The sequence below is a fragment of the Felis catus genome, chromosome A1 (genome assembly GCF_018350175.1).
Source record: "Felis catus isolate Fca126 chromosome A1, F.catus_Fca126_mat1.0, whole genome shotgun sequence".
In the NCBI taxonomy this organism is placed as follows: domain Eukaryota; kingdom Metazoa; phylum Chordata; class Mammalia; order Carnivora; family Felidae; genus Felis; species Felis catus.
Window position 1 is genome coordinate 14761915 of NC_058368.1, and position 19546 is coordinate 14781460.

Consider the following 19546-nt stretch of genomic DNA (forward strand, 5'->3'; position numbering starts at 1 on the left):
AATTATTCTATAGTCTGAAGAAGTAAAACTTTGAAAACATTTTGTGACTGTTTTTTCCATCATAAATAATTATTATGGAGATAGTATAAGGTGTTCTGTACCTAAAATAATAGTACCACCTAAAGGAGGAAATTAAAATGGTAGCAGAAGTTCCCTAGATGTAGGGAAAGCTGTCGGATAATAAAGACTGAACAGGTTCTTAAGGAAGCTTCCATTTCCTTCCAAGGAGAAACATAAAAGTATGGCAGCCAATCATGTTTTTCCACAACGGTCTAGCTTTTGTTCTAACTATGAGCAGGCTTTAGAATTGGTGACTTCTTGGAGTATCACGGAAGTACCTACCCTGAAGAAAAAAAAAGGTCTTAGTAAGAATCCCCCACTGGTGCCACACAAGCAATGCCTCTTTTCTAAAAGTGCTCTGAAGAGTGTCACCAGGAAGATTCACTGGAAAAATTAAATTAAGTGCTGCATATAAATTAGTTTTCTGTGAATCAGTTATGCCTATGGGTTTCTAGGGTACTCTTTGAAGACAGCAGCATGAAAGAACCCAGGAAACAGGGATGAAATAAATTCTTTCCTTTTTAAAATAACTCAGTACATGAACCAGACAACACCCACATTAGGACCGCTTTTATAGTCTTAGCTTTCCTGACTGTTTCACTGCTCCAGGGAAAACAGCAAGTCAGGTTATTTCTTTTAAAGATTAAATAGGGTTTAAAAAAATGTAAGCCCAGAGACAAAATTTCACAGGCTTAATGTACGTCAGAGATAAATTTCTAGATACTACTTCCTCGGATCAATAATACATTCCACACTTCTCCAGGGTCAACCCCCACTTGAATCCATGCTGAGAAAACAACTGTGTTTTTAGCTGGATGGCAACTCCCCGAACATTACCTTGCAATACAACCAGAAAGAAGACATGTTTCTCAGTTGCTTATATTGTTGCAAAAATGAGAGTTTGCCTCAAGTAGATAAATCCTGCTATTCTATCAGCAATCTCTTAGGTAACACACTTGTCACACACAGCTAATGATGTGACATCTTAAAGTCTTGAGGGAAAATCACAGGTTGTCCAAGAGACACAGGTGACCTGTTTGAATGGACAAGGCAGTGAGGTGAACACCTGAAAATGGCTGAACCAATGTGAATTGGGCATTCCTGGTGAATTTCCAGCTGTTGCCAGATCTACACTTTTAGCAACTCAGATGGGTCCTCAAGTTTCAGCTGAAACGGTGTGCAAGTCGGGGCACCTGGGGGGCTCAGTCGGTTGAGCATCTTATTCTTGATTTTGGCTCAGGTCACGATCTCACAGTTCATGGGTTCAAGCCCCATGTTGGGCTCCACACTGGCAGTGCAGAGCCTGCTTAGGATTCTCCCTCTCTCCCTCGCTCTCTGCCCCTCCCCCACTCACACAGCTCTCTCTTTCAAAATAAATAAATAAACTTAAAAAAAAAAAGAAAGAAATGGTGTACAAGCAGACAAGGTATTTGCCACCATTTTTGTGACCCATTATGCTGATCAGTGGATTTCTGGCTGCATGATCTGGGCTGCTCACAGATCACAAAGGATGCTGTGTGTAGGGAAGAATAAGGAAGTGGAAATTTGGGAAGGGCAGCCATGGATATAATTTTTAAAACAAAATTTCCAGTTTCTTACTCCATGAAAACCCAAGGAATACTATTATCTAGGAACTGATCTGATGAGCATGATGTAATCACTTCTGCCTTATAGTTAGTTTGTTGTTGTTGTTGTTAAGGATAGAGTTATATCAATACAAACAGAAACTTTGCAGGAAAGTATGCCCAGGCATATATGGGAATGTTAAGTTATGAACGACAAAGTTTTCCTGGATCAGACAAACTTCCAAACAATGTTTTCTTTCCAAATTATTTCACATTCATGCGATGACATGGAACCATTTTAAGGGTGAGTTCATTCTTACGGGCAATCCTCCACCTCTTACTCTGAAAACTTGAGATTTCCTTCTGTCGCTTTGGCCAAAAAATGTAATATTTATTATATCGTTTCTCATGTTTCCTTGTTACTTGACTTTCTCTTTAATGAGAGGCATCCTCCCCACCAACTGCCTAATAAAATCTTTGGTTGTACAGTTTAATTTTAAAGCACTCTATTCATGAGCCATTTATCTATTTTCCCTTCTATTCCAAATGACAGACATTAAATTACATCTCTGGCTAGATGTGATTAATCTTCTGTTCCAAAGTGCAGAAAAGAAAAGGTTAGAAACATTTAAAGCCTCTTTTCTTTTCTTATTAGGAGAAAGCAGACTATGGGTTGAAAATTTGATTTATTTCCCTTAAAGCTATTTGAAGATCACCTTTAAAACAAGGGGTCAAATGTGGCTTGAAATGAATTCCCTGTGCAGTACTTACGTAAGTCCCTCAGTTATAGTATTTCAAGGCTAATAAATATTGTAGTCATAGGAAGACAGCCTCTAATATGACAGTCTATAAGACTTTGGAGGGATTGTGGTCTTCCAGTGAAAAGGGTCTGGTTAGAAGGGAGACATTATCTTTGACTTGTGGGGAAGGTGTCTGAAATCAGATGATATTCTATTTGCATTTGGCCCTCAGCCATCAAACAAATGAGTCATTACTGCAATCCTCAAGGTAGTTACCTCTAGCAAAGTAACTCACTAAATGACTTCTGTAGATAACTTCTTTATGTGGATGGACTTATCTTCAAATATTTACCCAATAAACTGAAATACTGAATAAGATAAACTGGTATTTTAACTTTAAACTTTTAAATTTACATTTTAATTTTAACTTTAAATTTTAACTTTTAAATTTAAATTTAAACTTTTAAATTTAAACTTTAAAAAATTTTTATGGTGAATTTGGCCCTTTATTTCCAAAACAAACAAACAAAAAGAGTGTCAAGTCATATTTAAAGACATTCGATTTCACAGAGAGGATTTTTTTTCCTTTCTGAAAATATTAGCAGAAATATATTTAAATAATTGTTTTAAAAAACCTGTTCTCCTCAACCTTCCTGGCACATCATGTACCTGACAAAAATTAAAGACACCTAAAATATCATTTAGGCTGAGAGAGACAATATTGAACATGATGGTCTCCTAGCAACTATAGGATTTTAAGTGATGTATATTGGCCCCACTTAGGGAGAAAAGCATGTCCATACATGCCAAATATAAATATTTAATGCATAATTCCCCCTTGTTCTTTGAAAATAATCTATCAAAATGTTTTAAGTGGATTTATTATTTTTATAGAGATGGCACGCACCTATTGTAAAAGTCCAAACAGTGCAAAAAAGTCAAAAGAAAGTGATAAATCTCAAATTAGGAGTTAGGCATAGCTATGCCATGCTGGGTAACACCAGAATTTTCCATGTCCTTCCCTGGCAACCACTTTTATTTTTATTTATTTATTCTTTAAGTTTATTTATTTATTTTGAGAGAGAGAAAGAGAGAGCAGGGGAGGGGCAGAGAGAGAGAGAGGGACAGAGAGAATCCCAAGCAGGTTCCGCACCGTCAGCACAAAGGCCAACTTGGAGCTCAAATCCATGAACTGTGAGATCATGACCTGAGCCAAAACCAAGAGTCAGATGCTTAACTGACTGAGCCACCCAGGTGCCCCACTGACAAACATTTTTAAGTTTATAAGCTAGACTTGTTCCTCTTTCTTTGTTTGGATACAGCTGAAGATTTACTGATTTTTTTTTCATTTTTCTTTTAATTGTTTAAATTACTTTTTGTTAATCTTGTTAGGAATATAGTATAAGACATTTTGTGATTCTGATTCATTCCTTCATCTTTTCTCCCACCACAAAGATTTGTTGATACATGTTACTTTTTGTAATGTTTATTTATTTATTTTGAGAGAGAGAGAGGGCAGGAGCAGGGGAGGGGCATGGGGAGAGAGAGAGAGAGAGAGAGAGAGAGAGAATCCCAAGCAGGCTTGAACTCACGAAATGTGGGGTCATGACCTGAGCTGAAACTAAGAGTTGGACACTTCACTGACTGAGATACCCAGGTGCCCCATACGTGTTATTTTTTAAGAAGGAATTTGGCTTTTGATTCTCAGAGTCATTGTCCAATCCTCACCTATAATATTTTTATTTCTACAAATCTCTTCCCACCTTGATTGCTATTTTTCCCCAAACCTTTTTATTTCTATTTATGAAGGGAAATTAAGAGAAACTGCACAAACAGGCTATCACCGCCATACAATTAATAAGGACACATTTATTTGGAATGTACTATAAAATAGTGTTTCATGAAAAACGTTTATGGGTGAAAAAAGTGGATTATAAAACAGGAGCACAGTGTGCATGTGTATGCAAATAAATGTTGCAAAAGGATATTTCTAAACAGATTTTAACACTTTTTTTTCTGCTAGGTAAAAGGATTGCATTTTATAAATGTGTTTTTCTGCATTTTCAATTTTCTGTACTATATGAGCATTGATTTTGAAATGTAAAAATGCTCTAAAATGTAGATTTCTTAGAATGAATTCAAACACTAAAGAAAAGATAAAGTAAAAAATGTCTCGTCCCCATTTCCCCTCTTAGTTCAGCACCAAGAAGATAATCACTGATAATTTCTTGGGAGACTGTCATAAAATATCAGTGCATGTATAAACACACACAAAGATACATATGTGAAAGTAAATGTGTGTGTGTTCCTTTGTATTAAAATGCAATAGAATATATAATTTTGATATCATGATTTTCCCCCCACTTCACAATACATATTGAACAACTTTCCATTTAGGTTGACCTAATTTTTATTAGTGACAATGTACTATTACATTAAATGGATCATCTTAATTATTTAGCCAGAACTCTGTTTTTAGCTTTTGCTTTTTTTTCAAGATTTAAAAAAATTTTTTTTAAATTTTTTTTCAATATATGAAGTTTATTGTCAAATTGGTTTCCATACAACACCCAGTGCTCATCCCAAAAGGTGCCCTCCTCAATACCCATCACCCACCCTCCCCTCCCTCTCACCCCCCATCAACCCTCAGTTTGTTCTCAGTTTTTAACAGTCTCTTATGCTTTGGCTCTCTCCCACTCTAACCTCTTTTTTTTTTTCTTCCCCTCCCCCATGGGTTTCTGTTAAGTTTCTCAGGATCCACATAAGAGTGAAACCATATGGTATCTGTCTTTCTCTGTATGGCTTATTTCACTTAGCATAACACTCTCCAGTTCCATCCATGTTGCTACAAAGGGCCATATTTCATTCTTTCTCATTGCCACGTAGTACTCCATTGTGTATATAAACCACAATTTCTTTATCCATTCATCAGTTGATGGACATTTAGGCTCTTTCCATCATTTGGCTATTGTTGAGAGTGCTGCTATAAACATTGGGGTACAAGTGCCCCTATGCATCAGTACTCCTGTATCCCTTGGGTCAATTCCTAGCAGTGCTATTGCTGGGTCATAGGGTAGGTCTATTTTTAATTTTTTGAGGAACCTCCACACTGTTTTCCAGAGTGGCTGCACCAATTTGCATTCCCACCAACAGTGCAAGAGGGTTCCCGTTTCTCCACATCCTCTCCAGCATCTATAGTCTCCTGATTTGTTCATTTTGGCCACTCTGACTGGCGTGAGATGATATCTGAGTGTGGTTTTGATTTGTATTTCCCTGATAAGGAGCGACGTTGAACATCTTTTCATGTGCCTGTTGGCCATCCGGATGTCTTCTTTAGAGAAGTGTCTATTCATGTTTTCTGCCCATTTCTTCACTGGGTTATTTGTTTTTCGGGTGTGGAGTTTGGTGAGCTCTTTATAGATTTTGGATACTAGCCCTTTGTCCGATATGTCATTTGCAAGTATCTTTTCCCATTCTGTTGGTTGCCTTTTAGTTTTGTTGGTTGTTTCCTTTGCTATGCAGAAGCTTTTTATCTTCACAAGGTCCCAGTAGTTCATTTTTGTTTTTAATTCCCTTGCCTTTGGTGATGTGTCAAGTAAGAAATTGCTACGGCTGAGTCAGAGAGGTCTTTTCCTGCTCTCTCCTCTAGGGTTTTGATGGTTTCCTGTCTCACGTTCAGGTCCTTTATCCATTTTGAGTTTTTTTGTGAATGGTGTGAGAAAGTGGTCTAGTTTCATTCTTCTGCATGTTGCTGTCCAGTTCTCCCAGAACCATTTGTTAAAGAGACTGTCTTTTTTCCATTGGATATTCTTTCCTGCTTTGTCAAAGATTAGTTGGCCATTTAAAATTTTTTTTGATGTTTATTTATTTTTGAGAGAGGGAGACACAGTGAAGCAGGAGAGGGACAGAGAGAGAGAGGAAGACACAGAATCTGAAGCAGGCTCCAGGCTCTGAGCTGTCAGCACAGAGCCCGATGGGGGGCTTGAACTCACGAACCACGAGATCATGACCTGAGCTGAAGCCAGATGCTTAACCGACTGAGCCACCCAGGCACCCCTCTCAAGATTTCTGTGGTTACAACCTACAATAAACTTTATATATATACTTTAGTATCAAAGACAGATGCACTTTTAAAATTTTTATAAATTAGTGTTGCTTGGCACTGTCCACATTCTCATCAACTTTATATGTGAGTGAGTTTCTTCCTGCTTTCAGGAAACAAACTTGGCAGGAAGAAAAAAAAAACCACCCCATTGTTTACCTGTTGAGTAAAAATGGGATTTCACTGTTGTGTTAATTTACATTTTGTTACTACTTCTTGAATTGAACAAATTGAAAACTTTCCCCGTGGCAGTTGGGCTTTCCCTTGTATGAACTGACTGTTCGTATCCGTTTTTCTGTCGTTTTCTTTATTGATCAGCACATATTCTTTGTATGTTACAAAATGTAGTCCTTTATAACACACATGTTTTACAAATAGTATTTTTTGTCTCCTAACTTGAAATTTGCATAATGTTTTGCCATACAGAATTAATTGTTTTGCATTCTGATTAGCCAAACTTGCCTTGTAAGTGTTCTGGGAATTAATTATTATAAGGGAACTATTCAATACGATATTTAAACAAAAGGTCACAAAGTGTGTTCAAGGAATGTTCTCATTAGATGGGTGACATTAAAGGTTCTGGAAATGACCAATAGTGACTCTGATAGACTGTAGAGTTCTGTCTCAAAAAATTAGTATAAAATGTAGAATTTTATATATTTTTTAAAAATCATAAAAATGTTTACAAAAAATTAAACTAGATTATGTACATAATTTTCAAGTTACCATTTCCTTGTAAGAGAACAAAGTTGCTTTATCCCAATTATAACATTACTTTCATAAAAGAAAATTATATAAATCCAGGTTTATAAATATAGGATTTTTCCCCTTCTGTCTGAATAACAATGAACTGTGGGACTGCTAACGGGTATGGGTTTATTTCTGGGGTGATGAAAAACTTCTAAACTTGATTGTGGTGATGCTTGCACAATGCTATGAATATACTAAAAACCGGTGAATTGTATACTTTAAGTAGGTGAGTTGTGCAGTGAGTGAATCATATCTCAATAAGATGCTATAAAGACATAAATTGTTGTATGTTTTGAGTACAGCTGTGTGCAAAATAAATTACTGTGATTTGTCACCACATTGCCCATAGCATCTTCCGCACCCACTAGGAAAGAGTTTCGTTAGGAAGGAGGTTTTCAATGGGCTCATCTTTGGAGACTCCCTTCTCTCTTTATTCTCTTCTGTCTTCTTCCCTTCTCAGATTCTCTTGATTGGGGTAAGATGGAGGGGGACTTTCCAACCTTCTTTTCCACGCTTCTGTTATTCTTCTGATCCCTGGGATTATGCCAATTTATTTCAATGCAGATACTTTATAACATGCCATGCTACACTGGATTTTAGCAGAAGGTAAATAGCCTTGGATGATACAAGGAGACTTATCTTGGCTAGTACCATCTGTGACATCATTAAGGACTTTTATGCTCAAATGTGCCCTCATCTTATTGAAGGGAATGTGACATAGCAGGTTACACAATCACTATTTCTTGAAGAGTCTCTCACTTTAAATTCCTGCACTGATTATTCAGTGGAGACTTTTTTTGCTTTTTAGATATTTTTTCTTTAGGATCTTTCATTAAAATGCAATACAAAGAATAAAACTGCAACCGTTATTGCATTATTTCCAATAGCTTTTGATGACTCTTACCTTAATCATTATATTCTTAACTCCAAGAGTATGAGTCAAAATCAAGGTAAATTGCCTTTCTCTCTTGGCACAAATCTGAAATGAGTCAGCAATGAGCAAAAACCTCTAAAATTAATTTAATCCAGTGGAATCATCCTTAATTCACACAATTGGGCAATATTGTCAAGTTTTTTGATCCCATTTACTAACACAGTTGAGAGAGGAATTATACTTAGGAAATGATAGTCAGCTAGATGTCAGTTAGTATCCAATAGGAAGTGATCAAACAATTAAATTTTATCAAGTATTCTGGAGGTTCTCAGAAAGTGTCCAAGATACAGTTTGTGACCTCATGGAGTTCATTGTCCATGAAGAGCTTTAGTCCATCCTGGCCATATAAAGGTGCTTTCCTACGATAAAGGGACAGTCAACTATCTCACCAACACAAGCAGGTTTCTGCTTTGACTACATTTCATTTCCCTGTTCCACTACCTGTCTGGTAGCCCTTCTTGCTAAACTTCTCAGGACCTTTACCTGTTCATTTGGAGATTCTGGCACAAGGTAAGTAGCCTTGGATGATTCGCAGACATTTTTCTTGGCTAGAAAGATAAATAGGAAGCCTCTGATATCGCAGAGGGAGAAAGAGGCATACTTGAAATATGCTAAAACATGATCGTGCCTGGACAGCTATGTATGTAACAACACACAAGACCAAATGTATTCCTTTTCAGTGGTGTGAAGTGGAACTCGGCTTTCAGATGGAAAGCTGTGCCTGGACACATAGAAGAAGCTCAATAGTGTTTGTTTAATAAATGCTGAAGGAATAAATGAGACTCAAAACAAGGACATCTACTCTATCTTGGTCATTTCTTTCGGGGTCCAAACTACCAGGGGGCCACAGAACCTCCAGCAGACAAAGGGAAAAGAGGCAAAGGGAGCAGGCAGCTTGTCCAGAAAGATGAAATATTCTTGCTGCTCATTCACACCCACCACTCTGAACTTATCCACTAATTCATCCACTTGGTAAACACTTTTCAAGTGTCTATGTGCCGGACACTGTAGATAGTCAAAGAAGAACAAAACCCTGTCCCTCTCCTTATAGGAGGGTGGGTTCATTATAAACTTTGACAAAGTCATTAATAATCTCCAATCACTGAGTACTTGCTATGTGCCAGGCACTAGGCTAATTCCTTTATATGCATGATTTCATTCGGCGCTGTGATGTGGTGTTGAACTAAGCATGACTCGATTGTATGGACGAAATTAAGATTTTGCCTGGCAAAGGACCCAGGGCTTCACAGCCACACACATCTGAGCCAGAACTTGAACTTGGTGCACTGTGATGTGAAAGCCCCAGGGTCCTGCACTGGGAGGAAGGGCTTCTCTAGCAGAGAGGGGAGGGGCTCCTCCAGCCTGGGAGCAAGGGGAGAAGAAAGCTTGAGTGCATGGAGCACTGCCTCGGCCATACATTGTGATCTTTGAGCTGGGTCTAAAAGTAGGAATAAGAGCTTCCTCAAGAAAAACAGGAAGCAGCGTGAGGAAAAGCACAGAGGCACCAAAATGCACAGGAAAGTGTTGGGAAGTTCAAAGTGACTGCACTAGAAAGTGCTCAGGGGAGGGCAGGGAGCTTGAAAACAAGGTTGTGTAAGGGTGCCTGGTGGCTTAGTCACTTAAGCGTCTAACTTCATGATCTCACAGTTTGTGGGTTCGAGCTCTGTGCTGGGCTCTGTGCTGACCGTTCAGAGCCTGGCGCCTGCTTCGGATTCTGTGTCTCCATCTCTCTCTACCCCTCCCCTGCTCGCTCGCTCTCTCTCTCTCTCTCTCTCTCTTTCTCTCAAAATTAAATAAACATTAAAAACACTTCAGAAAATAAGGTGGTGCAAAGCCCTGTGGTCCTGCTGCTCCATTCTTCCATTCTTCCTTTGTGATTCCTCCTGGCTCCTAAGCCTGCCAGTGACAGAGGCAGGCATGAGGAACAGAGAGGACAATGGACAGCAGATGGTCAAGGGCTCAGATTTCAGCAATGCTCCATCTCCAAACTCTACCAAACAAACACCTTCATTTTCAAGTATGTAGATCCTGCAAGGATGACTAACAGAAAAGGTGGTTCCAAACTGGAGCATGACTAAAAAGTCAATCACATTCAGGTATCCTTGAATGCATATTGTTCTTACAGGAAAGAAAACAACTTCAGATGAAATTCTTTAGGTGGATTTTTAAATACGTTTTGGTCATGCAGAATTATCCTTAATATACTTTCATAAATATAACAATGGAAGACCAATTGTGGTTAGATGAGTTCACGGCTTGTGGGGACAGTATTTAGTTTTAGATCAGGCCCCTTTAAGTTACCACATGGGTGTATTTTTCTAAGCTGCATCTATTTTAAAGTACCTCAGGCCCTCTAAATAATCAAGGTACACACTACCCTTATTCCTACTTTCTTTAGGTAGGCTGTCTTCCGTAAATGATATCAGAGATGGTTATTCACATCTTCACATTTATAGCATGTGGTTAGCTATTTCTGCGAAATATTTTATGTCAAGATTTTATAGAGGAATATAAGGAAGCACCTATCTTATGAGAAAATATAATAATTTTACAGTGGTCTTTGTAACTTGGTATCCCTATAGTACACCAAAAAATCAGGGATTGCCGACCCTATATAAAACTGAAGGTTAACCCATTTTTAGCATAACATTTTTCAGTGAAAGTAAAAAAAAAATCAGTTTTTAATTTAAAAAAAAAGGACTATTACATCTACTACTACCAACACATATTTTTTTTAAATTCTACAAATACCACAAAAGACACTTAATCCCAAAGCACTATTAAGATTATAGATTGCTGTCAGTGGTTGCTTGACCTTCTCATGAATGTTTTTTTTTCCTAGTTCACACTAATCTAAAGCTCTCTTAAGAAAAAGTATTCGTTTTCTCCTCCATAACTTAATTAACCACATTCCACTACTTCCAGACATTCTTGTGCATTACTTTGACATCATCATTCAGAAAAACTTCAGAAAGGAGATGTTAAACATATATATGCCCCCAAGGAAAAGAAATACTTTAAATATCTATTTTGAAATAGGGTAGAAAATTGATGAAATCTGCTTCTAGAACACACAGGTCTCTGACTTTGGTTAAACTGTATGCAGCAACAACAAAGAAAAGTAAAAGAAACAGTTTTAATATGCTATTAGAACTTAAAAGAAAAACAAGTGAAGATGATCTATTTCCTTTGAAAGTATACAGAAAACAATGTTCTTCTTTTTTTAAAAAAAAAAGTATTTATTTTTAGAGAGATAGAGTGGGGGGAGAGAGGGGCAGAGGGAGAGAGAAAGAATATTGAGGAGTCTCCATGCTGAGTGTGGGAGGGGCCCAATCCCACGACCCTGGGATCATGACCTGAGCCAAAATCAAGAGTCGGACATTCACCCGACTGAGCCATCCAGGCATCCCAACAGTAATGTTCTTATCAGGGAATCTAGTAAAGTTCCTCAGAGACATTCTCTTACTTCTCTCATGCGTTCAGCACTAGCATGCCAAGATGAAGAGGGTATGGTCCTTTGTTTAGGTAAACTTTTTCAATAGAGGGAAAGACAAATCTACACACATGAGGTGGTAAAGGTGCAAGCATAGAAGACAGAGGTGTGTCTAGGGCCTTGGAAGCTCAGAAGAGCGGCACATTCCATCTAGGTGTGGGTGGAAGCCTCACAGAAGAGGTCAAACTTGAGCGAATTATGAAGAATGTGAAGAACCTACAAAGGTAAACTAGGTGAAGAGAGGATAATGTACCTCAGGCTATAGAATGCAAAGTCAAGGGCAGGGGAAGTCTAAGGCAGCCCAGAGTGGAGAACTAAAGCCATTCATCACTGAGTCATTCAGTAGAACAGCAAAGTTAAGGACGAGGAGCGTGGAGAGGCAGACAGAGGCCAGATGATGTAGATCTTTAGGACTCCTTAAAGGAGCACAAAGCTTATCCTTAGGGGATGGGGAAAGGGTAGAAAGGAGGCTCCCTGATCTTTTAAAGTACTATATTTTAAAGAACGAGAGTGATTTGATCAGGTTTGCATCTTAGAGAGAACCGTGGAGGTATAATGAAGGAAAGATGTGAAAAGGACAAGACTGGAGGAAAGGAAATCAGTCAAGGTACTGCCCCCAATGCCATGAGAAATGAGGACTGCCTTGACCCAGGAAGGAATAGAGGGCAGGGACCAAGTGTGAGCAAAACTAGCTAGATTGGGGGGCACCTTGGGTGGCTCAGTCACTTGTCTCCAACTTCAGCTCAGGTCATGATCTCATGGTTTGTGTTTGAGCCTCACATTGGGCTGACAGCACGGAGCCTGCTTCGGATTCTCTCTCCCTCTCTCTCTAGCCCTCCCCCGCTCATGCTCTCTCTCTCTCTCTCTCTCTCTCTTTCTCTCTCTCCCTCTCTCAAAAATAAATAAACATTTTTAAAAAATTTTTTAAAAACCAGCTAGATTAGATGGTGAGAAAAGGTGAATATGACTTTTCAGGAGCTCAATGAATATCAAAGGGATAAATGAACCAATGTGGACAATGAGTACTTGGGCAACACTGCTGGGCAAGCGGAGTCATGATAACACATATTCTAGGAGAAAAATTTGTTTTTTCCTATCAAAGGTATTAAACATAGGAGGGCAATGAGAAATAGACACATTTTTAAAGTACCACGTCACCTAACTTTTATAATTAGTTAGCTGGGGGATTTTATTGGTGGTGATGGTAGACAGTGGGCTAAATCTTCCCCTCCCATGTAAGTGAAACACAAATATCCCAAATCACTCACTTAAAAGTAAAGCAAAACTGAGGACAACAATGAACTTGATTCAGGAAACACTATAAAAACATACATACCTGATAAAGGAGAGTATAATTGATAAAACTGTATTTGATATTAAGTATGTAGATGACTAGTTTAGTATATCTTAAACATTTTCATTTTTCCTAAGTTTTGTTTATAATTATACTTCATTCAGAATTGAGGGCCCATCTCCATGAGCAGAGGTCTTCAAATATGTATGAAAACATTAGATTACCTGGATCTAACATATATAAGCCAAATAGCACAAGGCACCAAAATGAGGCAGATATAGCTGTTTAGGTTAACCTTGTTCTTTTAATTTGGTTTTCTTCCATTGTTGCTTCCAAAGGTTAACCTTGAACTCACACTTAATGTCTGTGAAAGCCTAAATAAGTTCCAGTTAAAGGTACAAGATTATTTCCTGGAACTACAAAATGCCTATAAATGTCTTATCCCAGGAAAGTGGGCCACAATTGACAGCCTCTTCAACTGTCATCTAAATAGTGGTCCCTGCCTAGTTTTCCAGGAAAAGCTTTGCAAAAGAAATGAAACATATTTCTCATTATCCCAAGTCCTTGAGAAGATATTTAATTAAGTCTTGTGAGTATATGTGTAAACAGAAATGTCTGGGGCGCCTGGGTGCCTCAGTCAGTTAAGCGGCCAACCCCTGATTTCGGCTCAGGCCATGATCTCATGGCTCAGGTTATGATCCCACGGTTTGCAAGATGCAGCCCTGAGCTGGGCTCTGTGCTGAGTCTGGACCCTGCTTGGGATTTTCTTTTTCTCCCTCTCTCTCTGACCCTTGAATGCTTATTTATTTATTTTTGAGAGAGAAAACACAAGTGGGGGAGGGGCAGAGAGAGAGAGGGAGAGTGAATCCGAAGTAGGGTCCAGGGTCTGAGCATCAGCGCAGAGCCCAACATGGGGCTTGAACTCACACACCATGAGATTATGACCTGAGCTGAAGTTGGACGCCTAAGTGACGGAGCCACCCAGGTGCACCAAAATACAGAAATAAACATTAAAAAATATATAAATAAATAATAAATGTCTGAAAAACTTGCTCTTACTAATAAGTGAGAGGACACATTAGCTGTAAACATTTCCTGTACTACAAAGATCTCGTTCACAAATAACGAGAATCGAAATTGGCTGTAGTTTCATCATTTTAGCATATTTGCAACAACAGTAAAGGAGAAAAATTAGTATAGTCTGGTTGGTTTAAAAGGAATTATGAGGCATAATTTTGAGACTTCATGTCCATTCATGTCCAGGTGACAGACGGAAACTGAAGGGATCCTATGATTTTTTTTTTTGCCACCTCTATTCTTGCGCCCCTGTCTTCCATGTGCCTTATAGTAGGTATATGGATATACAGTATGCCATATAGTATGTATATGGATATGTATGTCCTCCTTGTAAGAGGCAAGGATTTAATGATTTCTTTGGAGTCTTCTAGCACAATAGAGAACATCTGAGGAGTAACTAGGTGGGGTCTTTATGTATGTTTTCCAGACCAATGACTCACCAAGACCCTGGGGCTCCAGGGCGTGACTGACTTATGGAGGACACCTGAGCACCCTCCTCATTTTGACCAGTTCCTAGATGCCTCAGAGGACACATACACCAGACCACCATCCTCAATAAAAATCCCAGACCCAAAGCAAAAACAAGACTCCATCTCCTTTCCTTTCTGAGTCTCCCAGATGTTGTCTGTACCTACACTCTCTCTACATCTTTAATAAACTCTGCTTCCTCTAGGCTCACTTTTGATTTCCATTCTGCACAAAGCCAAGGACTCTCTTGGCTGGTGCTGTGGGACCCCCTCTGGGTCCTTGGACCCAGCCAGCCTACATTATAAGCATGAATGGAGAAAGTAAGCACAAGGCAGTTCTTGGTTGGTATGCATGACCAATGGTGTGCCATTTTGTTGGTGTGCCACAGTCTAATTACAGCTTTGAGTTCTCGTGCTTTAGAACGTGATGTTTTACTTCCGTAAGTCATAGGTAGAAAATGATTCCCCACTTATGGAAAGACACACATATGTAACAACTGGCACTGAGGTATACCTTGGGTTCCAGTTCATGCCTTTTTTTTTCATTTGTTATGCCTTCTTTTTTCTTAAACAAAAATGATGAATTCATCCATATTATAAAAAATTATGATAAAAAGAGGTGTGACTAGTGCACTCTCCCAAACATTTCCTTATTCTGAACATTCTCAAGACCCGGATAATAATATAATAATATAAGCTTGAGTACACTAGTCTTTCATGTAAGTTTGTGTGAATGAAAAAAAGAAGTGTGGGGTGTATGTGTGTGTGTATGTACGTGTGCATGTGAAAGAGAGCGAGAGAGAGAGGAGACAATTAAAGTGTAAAGAAAATATACACAGTTCCATATGAGGGAGAATGTCAACACTGACATTGATTATAGACACTGTAGAAATAACTAAGCAAGCAGGAAAAAAAAACCTTACAAAAATGTAGTTTGGACATGTAGAAGGAATACTAATTACAGTAATTTCTCTGAACTGTTTACCACATGCCTAATTACCAGGCAGCACAGTGATGAATATGTAAATCATTAGCTATACATCGGATTAACTAGTGCACATTTTAACTACAACATTGAGCTCTGCTAATGTATAGTCAGTCTTCACAATTTATCACTCCTCTAGTATGCTCATTGGCCCATGACTTAAAGTTTTGGAAGCTTATAAGAAATGACAAGGTGAGGAAGGAATCAAATGAATATTTTAAGTAATTATAATTTTAGAAAAATGGCATATATAAACAAGGACAAGAAGGAAGCTACTGGTAAAAGATATGCTGGCTATTCTATATGATGGGCTGTTTATACATGGCATATACCTTAGATGTATTGAGAGGGGGATAAAGGGACATACTGGAGTAAATATCTAGCAAATTTTAAAATCAAATTCCTAAAGAACATTCAATAGGTATTTAAAAAAATTTTTTTAACATTTATTTATTTTTGAGACAGAGAGAGACAGAGCATGAACGAGGGAGGGTCAGAGAGAGAGGGAGACACAGAATCTGAAACAGGTTCCAGGCTCTGAGCGGTCAGCACAGAGCCTGATGCAGGGCTCGAACTCACGGACCGTGAGATCATGACCTGAGCCGAAGTTGGACACTTAACCGACTGAGCCACCCAGCTGCCCCTCAATAGGTATTTTTAAAAGATACAAATGAAGAAACCATCAAAAATACCCTCAGCTTTCTCTAAAATCATACACGTTCTTAAATAAATAGTACTAAATACATTGATTAAATATTTTTCTTCATTAATTAGAACACAACGTTGTGAAAAAATATGTCACCAGAATTGGAAGAAGGAATCACTGGATACCCGCAATGGAAATACCTAGATATTTGAGTAATACAATACATGACTAAAGAAATGTGGTGATAGGGAAAGCATAAGTTGAGTCCTTTAGCTTTAAGAGATTTTAGATCCAACTAAATAAACATTTTATAGAAATGATCCCCCAAGTTTTCTGTAGGAGCACCACACTAGCCTACCCTAATTTATAATAGGGTTTCTCGCCCTTGGCACAATTGATAATTTGGGCCAGATAGTTCTTTATTGTGGGGGCTGCTGTGTGCATTGTGGGATGGCTAGCAGCATCCCTAGCTAGCAGACGGATGCTGATAGAGACCCAGCAAATGCCACTAGCATTCCCTCCCACCCCTAGTATTGACAAGCAAAAATGTCTCTGTATCATTGCCAAATGCCCCCTGGAAGGCAAAACTGTTCCCTGTTGAGAGCTACTGCTTTATAGAATGTGAAAAGGTGTACACAAATAAAAAATTCTGTTAATGTAGTCATAATTTAATTGCACTAGTCAAATTCACTGTTTTAAACAAGCATAGGGAACTTTTTCTTTGATGAAAATTATCAAGCCACAGGAAAAAATTAAACTCAGCAAAAGGAAAAACCTAACAAAGTGTGTGTGTGTGTGTGTGTGTGTGTGTGTGCGCGCGCGCGCGCGTGTGTTTAAGGTAGGTGTTGAGAGAGTGAGAAAGAAACAAGAAATAAGGAAATGTTCTCTTTTGCTTGTAAAATTAAGAACAGAGGACATAAAATTAATTCAGTAAACATAGCAGATTATAAAAATACACTTGAATTCCATATTATACCTTAAATAGGGAGATGAAAACTGAAAGATAAAACAGAGGAGACATAAGTAGGAGAAGACAGAATAGACAAGATGGTGGAGGTGGGGTGGCAGGGAGGTGGAAAGGAGGCAGAACTTTAGAAGAAAGAGAGACTGGCAGATTGGCAGTTAAAAGTGGAGCTTCTCTTGGCTCCCCACTCTACTTTTTCTCAGGTTTCTCCTTTTAGCCCCTGAGCCCAGCCCCTCAAACCAGGCTGCCAACATCCTTCTCCTCAGGCTCCACCAGCTGCTCACTGTGTCCATGAAGGAGGATGTGTGGATAAGAGACTAGAAAACAAGGGAGAACCACTGCCAGGAAAGGAACAATGACTGCCACGGAAGGCTTGGGAATTGGAGGGAGGCATGATCAATGCCTCACTTTATCATACAGAATAATTTTCTTTGAGGGAGAATTTACACGGAGAATAGTGAGGATGCTAACTGTTCAAGAGAAAGGTAATGAGAGCCTAAGTTAGGGGGCTGACAGAAGACACTGAACACAATAGAACCATTTACATTTTGTGTATTACTTTGGAGGGTAATAGTTGTTATTTGTTCCTTATAATAACCAAAAACAAATGTAGATTTGCTTTATGCACAGGAAATATTTAATAAATACTAGCTCAGTTTAACTCAATTCATTTTAAGTTAATCTATGATCTATACTTAACATTAAGAAACTGAAGTCCAGTGAAGATAAATGACTTGCCCATGATCAAATGGTTGGTAAATTTTGGAGCCATGGATGAAACCCAGATCTCCTTAACTCCAAAATCCAAGGCTTTACGTATTTCATTAGTTACAACAAATTTGTGACATATGTGCTGATCCTATTTCTTTACCACTGATTTTCTTTTTAAATTTTTTCATGTTTATTTTTGAGAGAGAGAGAGTGAGAAAGAGAGAGAGAGAGAGCGAGAGAGCGAAAGAGTGCATGTGTGCACGAGCAGGAGAGAGGCAGAGAGAAGAAGGAAAGAGAGAATCCCAAGCAGGCTCTACACTGTCAGTGCAGAGGCCTACGCGGGGTTGGATCTCATGAACCATGAGCTGATCATGATCATGACCTGAGCTGAGACCAGGTCTCAGCTGAGATGCTTAACCAACTGAGCCACTCAGGCACCCCCAAAGAAATTGATTTTCTTTTTTTTTTCTTTTTTGATGTTTATTTATTTTTGAGAGACAGAGAGACAGAGAGACAGAGAGAGAGAGAAAAGTGTGAGTGGGGGAGGGGCGGAGAGAGAGGGAGACAAAGAATCCGAAGCAGGCTCCAGGCTCTGAGCTGTCAGCACAATGCCTGACGCGGCGCTCGAACTCACGAGAACCCACGAACCGTGAAATCATGACATGAACTGAAGTTGGATGCTCAACCGACTGAGCCACCCAGGCGCCCCAAACAAATAGATTTTCTTTTTTTTTAACTTTTTTTTTTAATGTTTATTTATTTTTTGAGAGAGAGATTGACAGAGTGTGAGCAGGGGATGGGCAGAGAGAAAGGAAGACATGGAATCTGAAGTAGGCTCCAGGCTCTGAGCTGTCAGCACAGAGCCTGACGCAGGGCTCAAACCCACGAACCGTGAGATCATGACCTGAGCTGAAGTCAGGTGCTCAACTGACCGAGCCACCCAGTCGCCCCAACAAATAGATTTTCTACCAAGAGGTTGGATATGGCCTCAGAATCCTTCTGAAGACAGGGCTTCAGAGAGCTACCCTGAACCCACGTTTCTGTATCTTACAGTGCACCAGGCTACCTATCCAACGGGAAGGAAGAGGATATGGTAGAGATTCTTTGTTGGCTGAACCATTATCACCTTGTAGCTGTGGGGATAGATTCAGAGGCAAAAAAAAGTATGTACATCAGGAATGACTGGCGGTAAGCCTGGAGACTAAGGGGACCATGGCACTATTACCAGAAGTAACAGAGCTGGTGTCCTATTATTGCATGTGGTTTTAGATGTGTCCAATCCATAATGAGGGAAAAGTTGTCACAATCACAGCTGAAGGAGGCTGTGAGGGAGGGAAAAAAGGCAGGGCCTCAGAGTGATCTCAGTCCCACAAACAATGGAAATTGTGGGTCTTAAAGGTGCATGTCCAAAAGATACACCAAATATTATTAGGGGAGATGAAATAAGGACTTTCCAAGGTCTTCACTTAAAAGACACAGTTGTGAATCATTTTGTAAGGCAAGAAAATTCTCCTATAATTGAAATAATCACCAAATAGTAAAAATTGGAATTCCTCTGTGCCAAGTTCCATTTCAATGGGAGGCAGGGAGCAGTGAAAAGAAAATGTCTCTTTGGCAACTTAGAATTCTCGATGAGAATCATAAACAATTTCTGTAAAACTTTGCAAACTAAATTAAGTATTAAACCTTAAACGCTTAATCACAAGGGAGTTTTGATAAGTTGCTTCTATCAGCTGTCCTACAGCATAAGATTAAAAA

The 19546-nt window shown here is 38.9% G+C and overlaps 1 protein-coding gene and 1 long non-coding RNA gene across 6 annotated transcripts in view; one reads left to right on the top strand and one right to left on the bottom strand.

Annotated features, from left to right (window-relative positions):
- DCLK1 (doublecortin like kinase 1) overlaps window positions 1–19546 on the bottom strand; it is a 347248-nt gene that overhangs the window by 111580 nt on the left and 216122 nt on the right. The window lies entirely within an intron of this gene.
- LOC123383771 lies at window positions 10079–14597 on the top strand. The gene is made up of 2 exons (XR_006593971.1): window positions 10079–10247; window positions 14443–14597. It is a non-coding gene; the product is annotated as an uncharacterized LOC123383771 (long non-coding RNA).